The following is an 18,503-nucleotide window of genomic DNA, read 5'->3' as shown; positions in this document are numbered from 1 at the left end:
TCAAACTAAACAGTCTTAAAATGAACTACCAGTTAACCACTGCTTAATTCATAAATGAAAGAAATGTATGTCTTTCATCTTAAGTGCACAACTAGGATCCATTACACACACACGCACACTTTTTTTTGTTTAAACCAACTGGTTTTTAATTTATTTTATTTTTTTTATTTTTGGCTGTGTTGGGTCTTTGTTTCTGTGCAAGGGCTTTCTCTAGTTGCAGCAAGCGGGGGCCACTCTTCATCGCGGTGCGCGGGCCTCTCACTATCGTGGCCTCTCTTGTTGCAGAGCACAGGCTCCAGACGCGCAGGCTCAGTAGCTGTGGCTCACGGGCCTAGTTGCTCCGCGGCATGTGGGATCTTCCCAGACCAGGGCTCGAACCCGTGTCCCCTGCATTAGCAGGCAGATTCTCAACCACTGCGCCACCAGGGAAGCCCACACACTCTTTTAAGATTCACATACTGGTCACCAACAGTCAGAGAACATATCTCCCAAGCACGGAGAAGAAGCTTTAGCCCGAAGGGTCCTCCATTCTCTCCTAGAACCTCATCAATCTCCCAACCTTGGCAGAAGGCAGCAAGGAAAGACAGTCTCCCAGATAGGTATCTGGTCTACCCAGGCTCTCTCCCTTTTCTTTTAAAAGAACCTAGAAAAGAATCTAGAAAGCAAGAGGAGGAAGTGGAAGGGTAGAAGAAGTGGGAGAGAAGATATGTTAAGAAATTAACCCCAAATTCATAATTAGCTAGCCACATGACAAAAGCTGCGGACGTTTCTGACTTTCACTTTATTTTCTGAATGGAGGTAGGATCACTGATCTAGGAGGTGCAGGGCCCCCGGGGGAACTGGTCATAGCCAGGAGCTTCTGCTTCACCTGGATTATCACATCCAAACTCCCATTATCTCAAAAGATGTGGTCCCCGTGAATCCACCCATACTTATCCCTTAAAACCTATGCCTTTCCTATACATACAGAATATTTGTCTGTTTGCCTCATCGCTTGCCACAGACAACTCCAGATGTGTACTATCAGGCATTTCCAAGGGCAGAGTTCTTTACAGATTACAGATTCCTAGAGGACAGGAAATACGGTTGTTTTTCTTGTACTGTACTGCAATTAGCCAAATATTGCATACAAAGACATAAATTTCTGCCAGGAAATCCTTTTTTTTTTAATGGGAAGGTGGATGATAACATTCTTAATTGATAACCGAGGTAACTGTGATTCACTCAGCCACTTATTCATTCATTCAGCAGAGATGTGTTGAGCACCTCTTACGTGCCAGGCTGGGGACGCAGCAGCGAACCAGCCGAAGCCTACGTCCTCAAAGCGCTGCTGCTGCGCTCGGGGAAGAGACAGGCCCGACACAAAGATGCAGGTACCACATCAAGGGTGATAAATGTTTAAAAAGTGGAAGTGAGGATAGGAAGTGACAGGAGTGTGTGATTTGAGGGGGGAGGGGTCAGGGAAGATGTCTCTAGGTGACATTTGAGCAGATAGGTCTGGAGGAAGGGATCCCTGCAGATGCCTGGGGAGAAGCCTTCCAGGGTGGGAACAGCACGCGAAAGGCTGGGTGGGCTCAGGAACTTACAAGCAAGCCTGGAGCAGAATAAACGCAAGGGAGGCTTATAGACCTAGAAAGGACTCTGCTTTTACTGAGTGGGATGGGAAGCCACCAAAAGGATCTGAGCACAGAGTGACAAAAAGGATCACTTGCGACCAATTCTGTTAAGTCAGGACGATGAGAGGCAGTCAGTCTGTGGACCTGTTTTCAAGATACAACGACTACGCTCTGCTGATGTGACACAGAGATGAGGGCATTTGCATTAGACAGGCCTGGAGTCAAACTCCAGCTCTGCCACCTTCTAGCTGTGTGACCTCAGGGAAAAGTTTTAATTTTTGAGTCTCAGCTTCTTCTGTAAAATGGGGATAATACCACCGTCACTGCAAAGGTAGAAACACTATATATAAGCACCTATTACAATCCCGGGGTCCTTTTTTAACCAAAGATAAAAGAGGATTTTTTTTAACCCAAATATCCCTGACCCCCAATACAACAACATTCTTGTAGGGAGACGCCAGGAGAATTTTCATGGCCTTAAGGTCCCCTTCTTTGGCCCACCTTTTCTTTGATGGCTGGAGTTGACTTTCATTACATGTGTGTTGTTTTCAAGGTTGGTTTATTGCAGTTCTAATCTTAATAGAATCAGCAAACACCATCCATGCCTCCTATCCGAGAGGTGGACAGAAATAGTAAATGAAAAACAGAATGCCAAGGCTGAGAATTTCTGACAATGCCAGGAGGGTATTTGGACATAGTATTGCTAATTGCATATTAAACACTACTGGCTCTTGTATTCAACAAAAGAGGGTTAATTATTATTATATGTTATTAGATTTTTTAAGCTGGGTGTTCTTGCTTCCTTTCCTGTCCAATAACTAGAGGTCAATATTTCTTACTTATGGCAACATGTGATCACAATTGTATGACCTTGAGTCCAGGAAGGAGTGAAACCACTCAGCCCTGAAAATCAAACAGAAAATCATTTTTCTGGCTTCTCGGCTGGAATGTCCACTAGGAAGTACATATACTTAATTTTGGTTCCCTCCACTTTCCCATCCCAATTAACCCAATGCCACATTCACAAGGTTGCCTCTCTAAAAATCTGAAATTATTTTGCAAACCTCAATTGTGTTCAATGTGACTTTTAAAGCTAGTCTAAAGAACACAGGTTGAGGAACAGAAACCATCAAGTAGAGGATTAAAATGATTTATTAATGGATGCTTTAAAAATGGTAGAGGGACTTCCCTGGTGGTCCAGTGGCTAAGACTCCGCGCTCCCAATGCAGGGGGCCCAGGTTCGATCCCTGGTTAGGGAACTAGAGCCCCCATGCTGCAACTAAGAGTTCGCATGCTGCAACTAAAGATCCTACATGCCGTAACCAAAAAAAAAAGAAAAGAAAAAAAAAATGATATAGAAATCTGGTAATGGAGCCTTCATAGTTGAAACTTAGAAATCTACCTGAAGAATTTAAACAGTTTTAATAGAACTAAGACTCATTACTCAAAAAGAAAATAAAATTCAAATAGAGCACCTTAGCATCCTCTGGAGCACTCACTGAAGATGCTCTGAAATAGTTATATTCACCTTAAAATTCACCTCACAAAGATTGTACCTTCATCTGAACTTTTGAAGTTTTTTACATCACTCATGCAGCACTTTGATTCTGTTCTGAATACTCTTCTTCTACATGTAAATGTCTTGTCCCCCCAGTGAAAAGTGCAGGTTCCCCAAAGGCAAGAACCATGTCTCCCAATTTATGTATGGATCCGGGACCTTGCATCTGGCAGGTACTAAATGTGTGTTGTGACATATTATGTGCTTTCCCCTACAAAGCTGCATTTCTCCAAGGCTGTTCTGTTCCTCAAGCTGTACCCCCAAGGGTTGTGAAGTACAGAATATTACCATGTGGCATACTCCCCCCACCCCACATACAACCTTCCCCTTTCTTAGACATTTACAATGTACATTAACAGCTTAAAGGCACCAAGCAGTCCTATAATAAAGAAACCTATTTATTTTGTTGAACGGGACATTCTCCAAACTTATTTGACACAGGAAACTTTTCTTGCTTATAGTGCCTGTTAAAATTCAGCAGTGCCACTTGGGGAAACTGTCCTAAAGTATCTGAAACAACATTCTGTATATAAAGTGCTCAGTAAGTAACATATGTGAGACATTTTACAGTTTACAAGGCACTTTCAACACATTATTATGACTGAACTCCCTCAATAGACAGACTTATATAGGAGGAAATTATAAAGAAGGGAAACTCTGTCTTCCTTTCCTCCAACCCCCTTGACTTTTCACTCACATTCCTTCCTTCATGCATCTACCAACTGAAAACTCCTTTTCTTTAGGACTCTGAGTCACTATGGATACAATGTGACAACTTATTTCTCCCATAAAGGGACTTGTTCCCACCTCTTGGAACTGAGAGGGTCCTTAGATATAAACTCCAAATTGTTCCCTTTACCCTTGGTGGGGGACAAAGGCAGGTTTTAGTTTCAGGAAATCTACCTCAGAGACACACAGAAATTAGGTGACTTGGTCAGTAATGTGATTTTAGCTTACAGGAGACTCCAAGTTCCAAATTTAGAGATACATGAATAAGGATTAGGTTCAACTGTATATGAAAGGAAACCCAAAATAACGGTGGCTTAAACAAGATAGAAGTCTCTACATATAAACAGAGTCTGAGAGGAGTCAGTCCAGAGCTGACAAGAGAGCTCCACAGACAGTTCAGACTGGGGCTCCCTCTATCTGTTCCACCAACTTAATACAAGGCTTCCATCTTTAAGGTCACCGCAGGGCCCAAAATGGCAGCTGGAATGCTAGCCATCAAGTCCTGATCCCAGGCAGAAAAATAAAAGATGATGATGGAATAGGCAAAAAACATGTAGCTTTCAGCAGAGTGGTCAGATCCCTATGTAGACTTTCCCCAGACCCCCATGTCAAACTCTCATTGGTCACACAGCCAAAACTAGCGCAAAGAAGGCTGGGAAATGTGGTATTTGGGCTGAGTACACTGAATCCCAAATTTTAAAAATGAAGTTCTATTACTAAGAAAGAACGGGAAAATGGATATTGGGTAGTCCACTAGCAATCTCTGTCAAGAAGAAGGAATACAATGTTAGAATCTTACTATCTTAGGATGCTGGTCAGAAGTTATTTAGTCCGGTGTTTCTCAAGTTCATTGATAAGAATCACGTGTGTGGGGTGGTGGTGGAGGGGTAGATAGGCTCCACCCAGATCTACTGAACCAGAATCTCCAGGGAGAGGACCTAGGGATCCCTGTTTTCAACAAGCACTCTACGTGATTCTTATCAAGCAAGTTTGGGAACCACTGAAATCTAATCTTCCACCCAACTTCTCAGTCTCGGCAAATTCCTGAGCCTTGGGGCTCCAGAGGCAGTCAGTCCATCCTTGAGCAGCGAGAGACATGGACATTTTCCTCCTACTGACACAACTTCCATCAAAGAGCCAACCTAACAGGAAGAACCCGAGGGGGCCTCACCGTTATGGAATTATACCAAAGTAATTATGAATTGGGCAACCAAGTGCCTTAACCAACCAGCTCTATCACAGGAACAAATATGATTGCTAAAGAGAAAAACCACAGGCCTAAAAATGGTGTCACCTGTGCTAAAGCCCATAATACCAAACCTAGATTTAATACTAACCTAACAGCAGTTTCGACTTTCACCAGAAATGTAATCTTAATCAACCAGTCTGGAATTTTCTGATCAGCACCAACGAGGTCATCTGTGCCACCTGGGCCCTCTCTCACCACCACCCCCACCCCCAGAGGAAGAAGGGGTGGCAATCTGCATGATAAATACGCCTGCCCTTCCCTTTTCCCTCCCTAAGAAGATGATGTCCTGGCCTAAAAAAATCATCCTTTCTTTCCCTGGCTAATAGCCCCCTGCCCCTTCTTCCTATAAAACGCTTCCATTTTGTACAATCCCTCGGAGCATCCTTCTGGCTACTGGATGGGACGCTACCCCATTCATGAATCACCGAAAAAAGCCAATTAGATCTTCAAATTTACTTGGCTGAATTTAGTTTCTTAACATGATCATACAAACCCAGCCCATTTCCTTACAGAAAGCTTTAGAATGATGGTTCTCTAATTTTTTCAATCATACTTTACCAACTGGGACTAAGTTCGACAAGTGTCAAAGCCTCCCAGGCTCCGGGGTGCCCTATGGTGCATCAGGAAGCTCCAGCAAGGTTGCCTGAAGTTGGCTGAAGGTCTTTAGCCTATGACTGGATGGGTTTCTCTTTGAGGATTAAAGTAAAGCTACAGATCAAAGGTGGAGTGCACTCTCACTTACTTCTGACATTTAGAAGTCAACTATTCCTGATTTGTACTCCTATTTCCCTGTCCATTGCAACATTTATTTCCTCCAAACAAATGTACTAAGGACCATGTATTCTACCATCCCAGTAGCTCTGGAACCAAGGTGGACCCAAGGACAAACATGTTGTCATGAATGAACCCTGGGACTGATGGGGGATTCTGATTTCATTTGCCATCTAACCCAGGCTAATAGTGAGAAAAATCTGCTGAGGTGGAGGGGCCTAAATTACACCAGAAACTGCTTCTATCTGCCATGACCTCTCCACAGAGGAAAATGATTCCAACCTACATTTAGTCTGATGTTTCTTTATGAGTGAAGAATTATACCTTTAGAATGAATAAAAGAATGAAATAAACATGTTAAAGGAAGATTCTTTTTCATGTTTTGGTGTTACAGTTTGAATTTTGTTCTCCAAAAAAAAAGTCCTATTGAAGTCTTAACCTCTGGTACATCAGAATGTCACCATATTTTTAAATAGGGTTTTTCCAGAGGTAATTAAGTTAAACTGAGGTCAACAGAGTGAGCCCTAATCCAATGGACTTATAAAAAGGGAAATGTGGACACCTGGAGGGAAGGCAGAGGAATGGAACGATGCATCTACAAACCAAAGAATGCAAAAGATTGCCTGCAAACTACCAGAAACCAGGAAGAAACAGAGAGGACAAGTTTCAGAGGGACCATAACCTTGTAAACCTTGCTTTCAGACATCTAGCCTCCAGCACCGTGAGACAATAAATTTGTGTTGTTCTAAGTCCCTCCGATTATGGAGCTTTGTTATGGCAGCCCTAGCAAACAAATGGAATTGGTTAGTGAGAATGTATTTCTTCACCCAGGTCAAATTCAATGTCCCTGATGTAAGACTGAAGCTATCTGCCAGCACAACTCAGTCTGAAAGCAGAACAAAAAACCCCTGCAAAAGTCCACTTGAAAATAACTGAAATTGCATCTAAATGCTGGCTTTCAATTGCATTTGCTTTCTACAGAAAAACAAACAGGTTTTTCTACTTCTTATCATTGCGGGGGGGGGGGTAGGTTGTGGGTGAAGATGGAGGGGATTCACTGTGATGCCTCTCAGATGAGGAATATCTACCATACTACTTCCCTGCTACGTGACCACTTGCCATCCTGGATCAGTGGTTCTGAACACTTTCTGCTCGGGACATTCACCCAGCCCAGGCTCCTCTCCAGAAGTTTTGATTCAGTTGGTTCAGGGGCAGGGGGTGAGAAGCAGAAATAGTTTGGGGCTTGGGTGTTTTTAAGCTCCCCAGGTAATTTTAATGTACAGAGGGAGTTAAGAACAACGCCCCAATATTACAGGAGTGATGCTTTCTTTCCATCAGCGGCTGGGGTGGGCGTCCAAAATTCAGACATAATTAGGAAAACCCATCCTGTGGGAAATTCACACTCAATAGCCAGACTCTGAAAGCTGACTTTAGAGATCAATTTCCATATGAATAATTGTTCCATCACGGTTTGATTGGCTAAAAGGCTCCAGGCAGGCTCTCAGGCATCCAATTTTATCTGTGGCACATAAGAGTCTTTGATATTCAATCCCACCCTCCATAGTTTTAACAGAAAGTAAAAATTTTATCTTAATTCTTTAAGCTACTGATACTTTCACTATTGCCAGTTGGCAAAATAGCCAAATATCTAAATCCAAAGCTACCCAGCACTTATGAAATATGTCCTGAATACATTTAAGAAAAGTTTTTTCTCTTTCGTTTTGGTGAAAAGGGCAAGGTAACTCGCTGACAACTGTTTAGCAGCTGGCATGTTTATTCGATTGATCAGAACTCTACAGACTTCTTAAGAACTGTTAAATTTCTTTCTACTTAGCTGCTTTATTACTTTCAATATGGTTCTAAAGAGCGTATTAGATTATATCTTCAATTACATGTAGATAAAACTTAGGAGGACCTGAGCTTTTTCTGGACAAGATAACCTTTCCTTATTCTACTTCAGAAACAACACAAATTCATAAATACAGTAGACATCTAAGACATAAAGAGCCCTTTCCTTCCTTTCTCAATCTCCTTCTTTCGCCATTATTCAAAGCTTTGGTTTTTCCCTTGGAGACAAGGTCAGAGACAGATTTCCTGTCTAAGGCTCTGCTTTGTGCTTAAGGAAACATGAAAAAAGACCTGCATATTTCAAAAGAAGGTCATTATAATCACTATATACAATAGGATCACATTCTTTCCCCTCTGTTCTTAATTAGTAGAGGTTACAAGAAACGCCAGGGGCAAGAGGAAGAAGAGCGTACATTCTGACAAGGTACTGGGGGAGACTTGAACACACTTCAATTAAGATGTGTATTCTTTTTCTCCAGATGCCCGTGGGACTTTGCACAACTCCAGTAAAAATAAATGTACTGCTTTCCAACTCTCTTACAGAAGCAATTACCAGTGGATGCAGAGATGAATGGGAGAGCAGAGGGGGTTGGAAAGAGACTTTAACAGGAAATACAGAACTTTAAAGCTTAATGAGACTTTTGAGAGCATCTTATTTTACCCATGTGGAAAGCCAGAGAGGTGAACTGCCTTGCAGGAGTCTCACACATGGAATTGGCAGAGCTAAGATCAGGAAATGTAACCCTCAGCTCTGTCCACCAAATCGGCTGCCAAGTCTTGACGCCATTCAGAAGAAACAGTAAAACGCTGAGCCAACAACCTTTTAGCCTCTCTGGCCTCATGTTTTGCATATTTATCGTCTCTTAATATGCTATAATTGATGGCAGGGGTGGTGAGAGCTGGAGGTCTTGATTGAGTTACTGTCTCTTGTTAAGAAGATAAAAAGCTTTTCTGGAGTGGAAAGAGGATATTTCTCATGACAAGCAATTCACAGTACAAAAATTCAAGGTCAAAGAACCATGTGTGGCATATCCAGAGGGGGCACAAGCATTACTTCTGTGCCCAGAAGATGGCACAGATAACCTAGGGTTTCAAGCTGAGACACCAACAAAGAGTACACCACACAGATCAGGGAAAAAGCTTGCAGTACCTAGTGCTATGGCATGACGACACAACAAGCAAAACACCAAAGCAATGATGTTCTGAAATAAAAATTTCTTCCACGAGTTCAGAACTCCACGGCTCAAGTGTCATCTTTAAAGTGACAACGTAGGTGTCTGAAGATCAGCCTCAAATCCATTACTCAGCCAGAGATATTTTGAGTAAAAGGGACCTCCAAATAGGACAAAAGCCATATAAAGGCAGAAAATAATCCTTAAGAGGCATTATATTTACGTTTACTTTATAAGAAATCTTCATCGTGCTCAGTTTAATGAGCAGCTTTTAATACAGGAAGATACACACATTCCATGGGTCATAAAGCCAAGGCTGCTGAAGTGGGTGATTTAGCGTTTCAAGGAAAAATATGAATTATATGAAGGTCAAGTCCCTTTTAAAAAGTATATTAGGAGGCATTACAAAAATAAGGAAGTGGTTATAAATCTGAATTCCAAGAATGGTAACTCCCTTGTATGGACAGAGCAAAACGTTAGGGCAGAACAATTACATTCCTATGATAACAGAACACTTAACAGAAAAAACACACAAAGGCCAAAATCACAGTATTTTAAAAAATGCATTTCATTGAGATGCTCCATATTGAAATTAGTGTGGCTAAACCAGCAGCTACAACTCAAATTCCTCTTAAGTTTGGAGGGCAAATGGTAGGCTATGACTTTTCAAACACAGAGGTTGTTAGCATACATCAAAAGAAGAAAGGAGAGGGGCTGTAAATCGGTCCTACAAAGGCAAATTTAAGTGAGCGGGGTGCTCCCAAGCGTGAAGACTCAGAGCTGATTGTGCTAATGTAAAGAAATGACTTGGGTGACCAGTTTTATCATTTTACTTGTCTTACAGGTGTGTGGCTTGCTTTTTCAATTCTGTTGTTTCTTGTTAGTGTCTAACACAGTGCTGTCCAAGAGAAATATAATGCAAGCCACATTTTATATTTTCTGAGAGCCACATTTAAAACCGTAAAAAGTGGGACTTCCCTGGTGGTCCAGTGGTTAAGACTCTGCGCTTCTGATGCAGGGGACACAGGTTCGATCCCTGGTCGGGGAACTAGGATCCTACATGCCGCACGGTGCAGCCAAAAAAACCAAACAAATTTTAAAAAATGTAAAAAGAAATAGACGAAATGAATAATGTTTCATATAACCCAATATAACCAAAATATTATCATTTCAGCATGAAATCAACATGAAAACTATTAACAGGATATTTTACATTCTTTTTTTTATACTAAGTCTTCAAAATCCTGTACATTTACAGTACATCTCAATTCCGATGCTACTTTTTTATCAGAAATACTTGACATGTATTTAGATTTCATGAAATTTACTCTTGAACAGGTAAATTCACAAACTTAAGTTGTTCCAAACCGAAAAGTTTCCAACATCTCAACTGAGTAACCATTTTAAAATTTAAATTAAAAATAAAATTTTAAATTCCATTCCTTAGTCACCCTAGCCATGTTTCAAGTGGCTACAGGAGGGGACAACACAGGTCTCATACAAACATCCCTGTCCCACCCTCACAGGAATCATTTCTCTTTCCAACTTCCCATGGAATATAAAAGCTGGGCAATAAGCAAATGTCAGTCCATAGGGAGAAAAAAATAATTCCTTCATTATCCAAAACCGCCATGAAATTCAGCTTATGGAGTACAGAAATGCAAGAAATTAAAAAAAAATTAGATTTGATAGATGAGTTTATTACTGGGAACAGAATTAGAAAGTATTTGGAAAAGGGATCTGAATATCTTGAGCATTTTTAATCTTATTTAATCTTCACAGTATCCTAGGAGGGAGGTACTTTTCTCATATTCCCCTTTTACCGAATAGGAATCAGAGGCTGAGAGAGGCTAGAGCTAGTAAGTGAAGCACACAGAAACTGCGCTTAACTAATGAATGAAATTAACTCTTAGGAGATAACTTTATGGATTCTGTGTACAAAACACTGCCCAGCCAGTCAAGTAATTCTGGATACTGATTCCCTTGTAGATTTTAGGGAAGACAAAGCACGCTGATGAAGTGTTTTGAAGTGTTCGTCTACACAGCTCTCTGTTTTTGTTCAAAGTGCCGTAAACTATCAATCCTTCACTTTCAGTGGTGAGGCAACGTTCTCTCTCACAGGACAAAAGAATCTCTGGGGGTGAGTCCTAGTAATCAGCAGTTGCAAAGCTTTCCAGGTGGCTGTCATGTACAGTGAGGGTTGACAGCTACACAGCCCGATTGGACCTCAAACTTGAGTTTGCACCAGAATTGCCTGGGGTCGGGGGCTTGGCTGGTCTCCACTCCCAGAATTTCTAGTAAGGTAGCCCCAAAATCTGCATCCCTAACAAGTTCCCCAGGAATGCTGATGCTGATGGTCCAGGCATTGCACTTAAAGAATGACTGAACTATAGGAAAGACAAATGCACTTAAATGAGGTAAAGAAAAGAACCACCACAAATTTTCTTAAGAACCTTGTTCTGTAGGGCAATTTACTAGGCTCGGGATCATAGCAGCGGAGGGCCTAGAAGACCACTGCTGGAATCTGGGATGTGCTGGATGCCACAGGTTGTAGCCTCCTACTTTCAGGGCAGAAGATACCAAAATGCAGACCGAGGCCCCAGAGCTGCTTTATCCAGAAGCTACTGAAGCTTAAACCTCAGGGACCCCTCACTTGTATGGGTACCTCGCAAGGCCTGGCAATATGCTCCCAGAGCATGTACATTTTTTTTTTAATATTTATTTATTTATTTGGTTGCACCAGGTCTTAGTTGTGGCAGGAGGGCTCCTTAGTTGCGGCTCGCCAGCTTCTTTGTTGCAGCATGCATGTGGGATCTAGTTCCCTGACCAGGGATCAAACCCAGGCCCCCTGCATTGGGAGCACAGAGTCTTATCCAATGTGCCACCAGGGAAGTCCCTGTACATATATTTTTGTTTGTTTGTTGTCTTTGTAAAATTTGTAAAGTAAAATCTTTGGGTATTTTTTAAAAGGAGGACTCCCATATATTTTTGTATAAACCTCAGGCTCCACAAAACTTGGATCTGTCCTTGGAGGCCTCTTACCCTGTTCATATCTTCCAGATTTATTCTAGGAATAGAAAAACATTAAAAATTTTTAAACATCACAAATATGTTTAAGAACTTGCTTTTATCTCTCAATAATAATATACAAAACAGCTTTCATTAATAGATTTCTGCAACGTTTTAATGGCTTTGTAATATGTACCCAAAAATACACTTGGCCAATCTTTTTTTTTTTTACTATAATGCTTTAGTGTTTTCTAGTTTAAGAGTATCAGCATGGTGAATACCCTTAAGGCTAAATATTTTTGCCCATCCTTATTTCCTAAGTATTACTCTAAGTGTTGATATGTACCATATGCATTTGCTTTTCGTTTGTTGTAATTATAATGTAATATAATTTTGTAGCTTGAATCTCTCTCCACTTAATTTATTAAATGCACTTTCCCAGTTGCTACATAATTTTTTAAGCTTAGTATTTTTAAGAACTCTAGAACATTCCTCTCTGTGGATGTAACATAATTTATTTGCCTACTCCTCTAAAATATGGCTTACTCTCCATTTTTTATTAATGTAAATAATACAACAAAAAACCCTCCATGTTTTAGATTCTTTTTTTCACATAGCTTCCCTTAAGTGGGCCAAAAATTGTAACAGTGGCTAACCCAATAGATTATTCATAAAACAGGTTTATGGTAGAGAAATGAAATGTGGGAACAGGGCTCACAATGGGCTTGAAAGTATCAGAGCCTCGAAGATAAGTAGCATTCACCACATTATACCCGGAGCCATGAACTGAGACCTGTGTCTGTCTTGAGGGCTTACTTGACTATTCTAGAGAATTCCTCCCCAGCGAGGAGCAAGTTGTCCAGACTCTTTCTGACAAACTTTGGCTAAATGACTCAGAAACGTATAAAAAAATTGAACAACAATGATATTATGGTTTCCTTTAAATGAGGTTGGCACAGCTGCCCCATCATAACCAGGACCTAAGCACTGTTTTGTTTCTGGTATCGAGTGGCCATGTTCTTAATCAATAGCAGTCAGGCTCTCTCATGACCAAAGAGACACAGTCAGTAAGCTGGGTCTAAATTTAGAGAATTTTTGCCCCTAGGACACAAGCTAATTAGCCTACACCAGGTCCAAGTTCATGACCGCTCTTGTTGATGTGGTTCTCTAACCACTTCAGCTAATGAGCTACAGACACCAAATAATTTCACAGCCTGGATACAAAACCCAGGTAGGTTGTACATTACAAGCCAGGCCCTCTGATGATGCTTGTTAATGTCACATAACACAACCAGAGGTGGCCAAGAGGACATTCAGACCACTCTAAAGGAAACCCACCCAGAAAACCCCTCGGCCCTTTTGTTTCCATCCATGACATGGGGAGAGTAGCAAATATTGAGCAAAGAAGGGCCGGAGGAATGAGGGGGTGACACTGAACTGTCAGTGTTTCCCTGCTGCTCTCAGTCATTCATTCATTCATCACACTCCCTGGAGCAGGAAGCTGGGCTGGATGCTGCAGACAGAGCAAGGAAAACGATCTCATCCTGCCTACCTTGACCCAGCTGCCTCCTGTCACCCAAATGCATCAGTTCACTGCGGGGGAAGGGTAGAGGTGGCTTTCCAAATGCACTGGAAAAGGCAGGAGTCTACAGTACCAGAGTCCCTTGACTGCAAGACTTACTTGCCGAACATTCACCAGAACTTACCAAACAACCCATCTTCCAGCTATTCACGGGGCACGGCTGATGCCCTAAGACCTGTCCCAGTGCCACATCCACCATTCAGGGGACAACTGTGTCCCAAACAGTCACAAACACAGCCAGGCCAGTCTAAGTGCTGCCCTTCATTATTTTAAAAACAGAAAACTGTACAAACATTCCTTAAGCCTCAGGTCCCAATGCGCATTTTAGGTCCTCCTTTCCACTGCCCAATCCTTCCAGAAAACAGGTCTAGCTGCTTTGCTTTCCATATTCTCCACCCCCCTCTTATCTCTGGCACCAAAGGCTTTCAGACCCGATCAGTGTGAATCTGGCTAGTGGGCTTCACCAAAACATGTTCTGGTCACAGTTTATCCACAATTATCATCAGTCAGTTGCCACTGGACAATGGAAAGAAGAATTTGAAATCCAATTCCAGGCCTTTACTTGGCTGGCTGGAATCATATTTTGCATCTCTGACAGCAAACACCCGTGCACAGCAGCCATCACAGACTGGGGGAGGCGTGGCTTCAGGGGCCAGAGTCCCCAGGCACAAGTCCAGGTTCCTGCTTTGCCTCTGTGATTTGGACAAGTGTTATGTTGAATTGTGTCCTCCCATAATTCATACGTTCAAGTCCTAACCCCCAGAACCTTATTTAGAAATAGGGTTGTGGCAGATGTGATTAGCTAAGATGAAGTTATTCCGAAGAAAGGTGGGCCCCTAATCCAATAATACTGCTGTCCTTACAAAAAGGGGAAACTTGAACAGAGACCCACACACAGAGAACACGTGTGAAGATGAAGGCAGAAATCTGGGAGATGCATGTATAAACCAAGAAAACGCCAAAGACTGCCAGCAAACCACCAGAAGCGAGGAGGTGGGGCAGGGAACAGATTCTCCCTCCCAGCCCTCCAACTTGCTGACATGTTGATCTCGGACTCCCATACTCCAGAATATGAAAGGATAAATTTCTGTTGTTTAAACCACTCCACTTAGACCACTTTGTTAGCAAACTAACACAGCAAGTTACTATGTCATAGTTTTCTCATCTGTAAGATGGGGATAAGAAGGGTACTCCTCTAACAGAGAGAATAAACAGATTACAATTTGGTGTTTAGAATAATGCCTGGCAGAGAAGTGCATTTGAATGTTAATATTCTCCAAACGTTCTTTTTTAATCAAGAAGATTCTCACTCTTTTTTTTAACCTCTTTAAGTTTCCTAATGTCTCTTTCCACCAAGTTGCTTCGTAAAAGGCGAGTGTGATAACAGCCCACGCCACATTTCTCAGGAGATGAGGCGCACTCTCGCTTGGCTGGCGTGCCCAGGGCAGGGCGTGGCCTTTGTGGAGCAACAGGAGTCTCGATTTCCTCCCTGCTCTTCATCCCACACCCACTCAAGGCACCTCATTCTTTCCCTCCCCACGGCGGCCACCACCTGAGCCTCGGCCCTAGTCCTGGCCCTTTCCTCCAGTTAGTCTCTCAAAACCCCCAAGTCGTCCTAGCGCACCAAGCGCAATCATCTTCAAACCTCATTCTTCCGTTTTACCCACATCACCCACCCCCAGCTTCCGATGCTGTGCAGAAGTCCATCCCTCCCACCTAACTTGATTACTCTGTGCATCTCCCTCTTCCGTTGGTCTCTCCTCACCCCCACCTGACTCTGGACGTTCCCTCGCCAATACTGGTTTCCTCTGTTAATCCTAACCTACGAGTCAAGAAGGCCCAGCCTCAAATTCACCTTTTCAATGAAGCCCTCCCTAAACTCCTATAGTATTTACCGCCTGGACGCCTGATTTTGTTTTGAATGACACAAGCCTTGTGCTGCTGTACCTGTTTCATGCATGTCAAGCACAATATCTCAACTAGACAGTAAACTTAGAGTCCATTCATTCATCACACACTACTAAAGACCTACTAATGCGAGGCACCGGGCAAGGCATCAGGGTAATGGGTATCATTAGTTATCATTTATCAAGAATGTACTGTGTGCCAGATTTTATCCTAATCCTCACGATGATGCTGGAAGGTGCTGGCATCACCCTGGTTTACAGATGAGAAAGCTAAAGATGAGAGATTATATAACTTGTCCAGGATTGCATAGATAGTAATAGATAAAACTGGGACAAGACAGAGAAACAGGGCTGAGAAATAGTATAATGGGTCAGCTGTAACCAGACCCCAAAGAATGTGGATTAAGGCATTGCCCATTTGGAAGGATGTCAATAATTATCACACACAGGCATACGTCAGAGATATTATGGGTTCAGTTCCAGACCTGCAAATAAAGCAAATATTGCAATAAAGCGAAGTCAAGAACTTTTTGCTTTCCCAGTACATATAAAAGTCATGTTTACACTATACTGTAGTCTATTAAGTATATGATAGCATTATGTCTAAAAAAAATGTATATAACAATGAAAAATTATAAAACAAAAAAACAATTACAATAGTATCATAAAAGATCACTGTTCACAGATCATGACAACAAATATAACAATAATGAAAAAGTCTGAAATATTCTGAGAACTGCCAAAATGTGACACAGAGACACAAAGTGAGCAAATGCTGTTGGAAAAATGGTGCCAATAGACTTGCTCGATGCAGGGTTACCACAAACCTTCAATTTTAAAAAAATGCAATATCTGCAAAGCACAGTAAAACGAGGTATGCCTGTATATGATATATATATTATATGACAATGCCATATATACATATATGTATGTGTGTGTGTATATATATATGAAATAACCATTGACATCATTCCAAATGGGCAATGCCTTAATTCAGTCTTTGGAGTCTGGTTTTATATCCGTATCTGAAGACAGAGCTGTACATTACATTCATTAATGACTTAGATTAAATAGGCATGCCCCTACTAAGTTTGTGGATGACTCAATGTGACTATGATGAGTCAGAATTTAATGCAAAAATCAGAGCAACAGATTTATTGAACAAATTTAACTAAGAAAATAAAATTTAACTGGGATAAACATAGTGTCCTGCATTTGGGTTCAAATATCCAACAGTGCAAGCACACAAAGAGAATGACAGGGCTTTGCAAGCAACAGTGGTAGAAGAGAATCAACAGTAAACTGAGTATGGGGGCTTCCCTGGTGGCGCAGTGGTTAAGAATCTGCCTGCCAATGCAGGGGATATGGGTTCAAGTCCTGGTCGGGGAAGATCCCACATGCCGCAGAGCAACTAAGCCCGTGAGCCACAACTACTGAGCCTGCGCTCTAAAGCCCGTGAGCCACAACTACTGAAGCCCGCGTGCTACAACTACTGGAGACCGCGCGCCTAGAGCCCGTGCTCCGCAACAAGAGAAGCCACCGCAATGAGAAGCCCGCGCACCGCAACGAAGAGTAGCCCCCGCTCGCCGCAACTAGAGAAAGCCCACGTGCAGCAATGAAGACCCAGTGCAGCAAAAAATAAATAAACACATAAAATAACTTAAAAAAAAAAAACCAGTACACTGAGTATGAGTGAAGAGGGGAATGTGGGTTAAAAAAAATTAATATTATGTCAGGTTATAGTAATAAAGCTACGTCTGGGAAATGGAAATGCCACTATTTCAAGTTCTTTTGCAACAAATCTAATGTTTTGCTCAGAATTCTAAGTCCCAATTTGAAAGTAAGTCAAACTGGTATATATGTTCAAATGAAATTGATATAATTAAGAATCCTCATATTTCACAGTTTCATAGATTGCATGCTGACCGAATGAATGTATGCACTTTAGCCTAACCTAAAACTAAGTTTATAATGTATAATTGTAGGCCTGACATCACTCCCAAACTTTTCTGTGAAGGTGTGGGATCAGGTCGCCACAGTTCCCATCTATGTAAGCAATCCCAAAATGATGACCGTAAATGCTATACTTAACACAGGCCCTGTTAATCCCACTTCTTATCAAACCCAACATATTACTGGACTAAAAGGAAAAGCTTGATTGATAACCTAATATCACCAGCTGGCAACACTCAGGAGCAGTTTCCATTTCAAACACGGAAAAGGCATTTAACTTCACGTGAACAGCATGTCCACCAACAGAACAATGGGAAATCGGGCAAATGGCAACCAGTGTTCACTTCTGGGGTAAAAGTAATCAAAACATAGAACATCTGGCACACCTTTATCACCTAACTCTTTCAGCTGAGGCTCACTGTGGAAATTGCCTGTGGCCACGTGTATTTGTTTCCCAGGGCTGCCACCCTAAAGTACCACTAACTGGCTTAAAACAACAGAAATGTATTGTCTCACAGTTCTGGCAGCTAGATGCTCAAGATCAATGTGTTAGCAGTGTTGGTTGCTTCTGAGGGCTGTAAGGGTGAATCTGCCCCACACCTCTCTCCTCACTTCTGGTGGTTTGAAGACAATCTTTGGTGTTTCCTTGGCTTACAGGTGCATCACCCGGTTCTCTGCCTTCATCTTCGCGTGGTGTTCTTCTCCCTGTGTCTCTTCACGTAGTCTTTCCTCTGCGCAGGTCTGTGTCCAAGTTTCCACTTTTCGTAAGGACACCAGTCATATTGGATTAGGGCTCACCCTAATGACCTCATTCTAACTTGATTACCTCTATAAAGACTCAACTTCCAAATAAGGTCACATGCTGAGGTAGTAGGGGCTAGGACTTCAATATATCTTTTGGGGAATGGGTAGCAATTCAACCCATAACACTGAGTTAATCTTCTCCAGGACCCATTCCTCCTGCCCCTTGAGGTTTAGCTGGTTTCGTGGCTGCCAGCTAGAGAAAGTGTCTTCCCGCTTCCCTTACAGCTAGGTAGGGGCATGTGACTAAGCTCCAGTCAGTTCCACGCAAGGGAACAATGATTTGTACACCTTTAGGGTTACATGCT

At 42.0% G+C, this 18,503-nt stretch overlaps 1 protein-coding gene and 1 non-coding gene across 7 annotated transcripts in view; one reads left to right on the top strand and one right to left on the bottom strand.

The window, feature by feature from the left end:
• RAI14 (retinoic acid induced 14) overlaps positions 1-18,503 on the bottom strand; it is a 147,999-nt gene that overhangs the window by 88,682 nt on the left and 40,814 nt on the right. The gene's annotated exons all lie outside the window — the stretch shown is intronic.
• Positions 9,919-9,991, top strand: TRNAR-UCU (transfer RNA arginine (anticodon UCU)). Its single transcript has one exon. It is a non-coding gene; the product is annotated as a tRNA-Arg (tRNA).

Source organism: Eubalaena glacialis, chromosome 4 (assembly GCF_028564815.1).
Source record: "Eubalaena glacialis isolate mEubGla1 chromosome 4, mEubGla1.1.hap2.+ XY, whole genome shotgun sequence".
Taxonomy (NCBI): Eukaryota; Metazoa; Chordata; class Mammalia; order Artiodactyla; family Balaenidae; genus Eubalaena; species Eubalaena glacialis.
The sequence above is the reverse complement of the archived record's forward strand: the minus strand, read 5'-3'. Positions and strand labels throughout refer to the sequence as shown.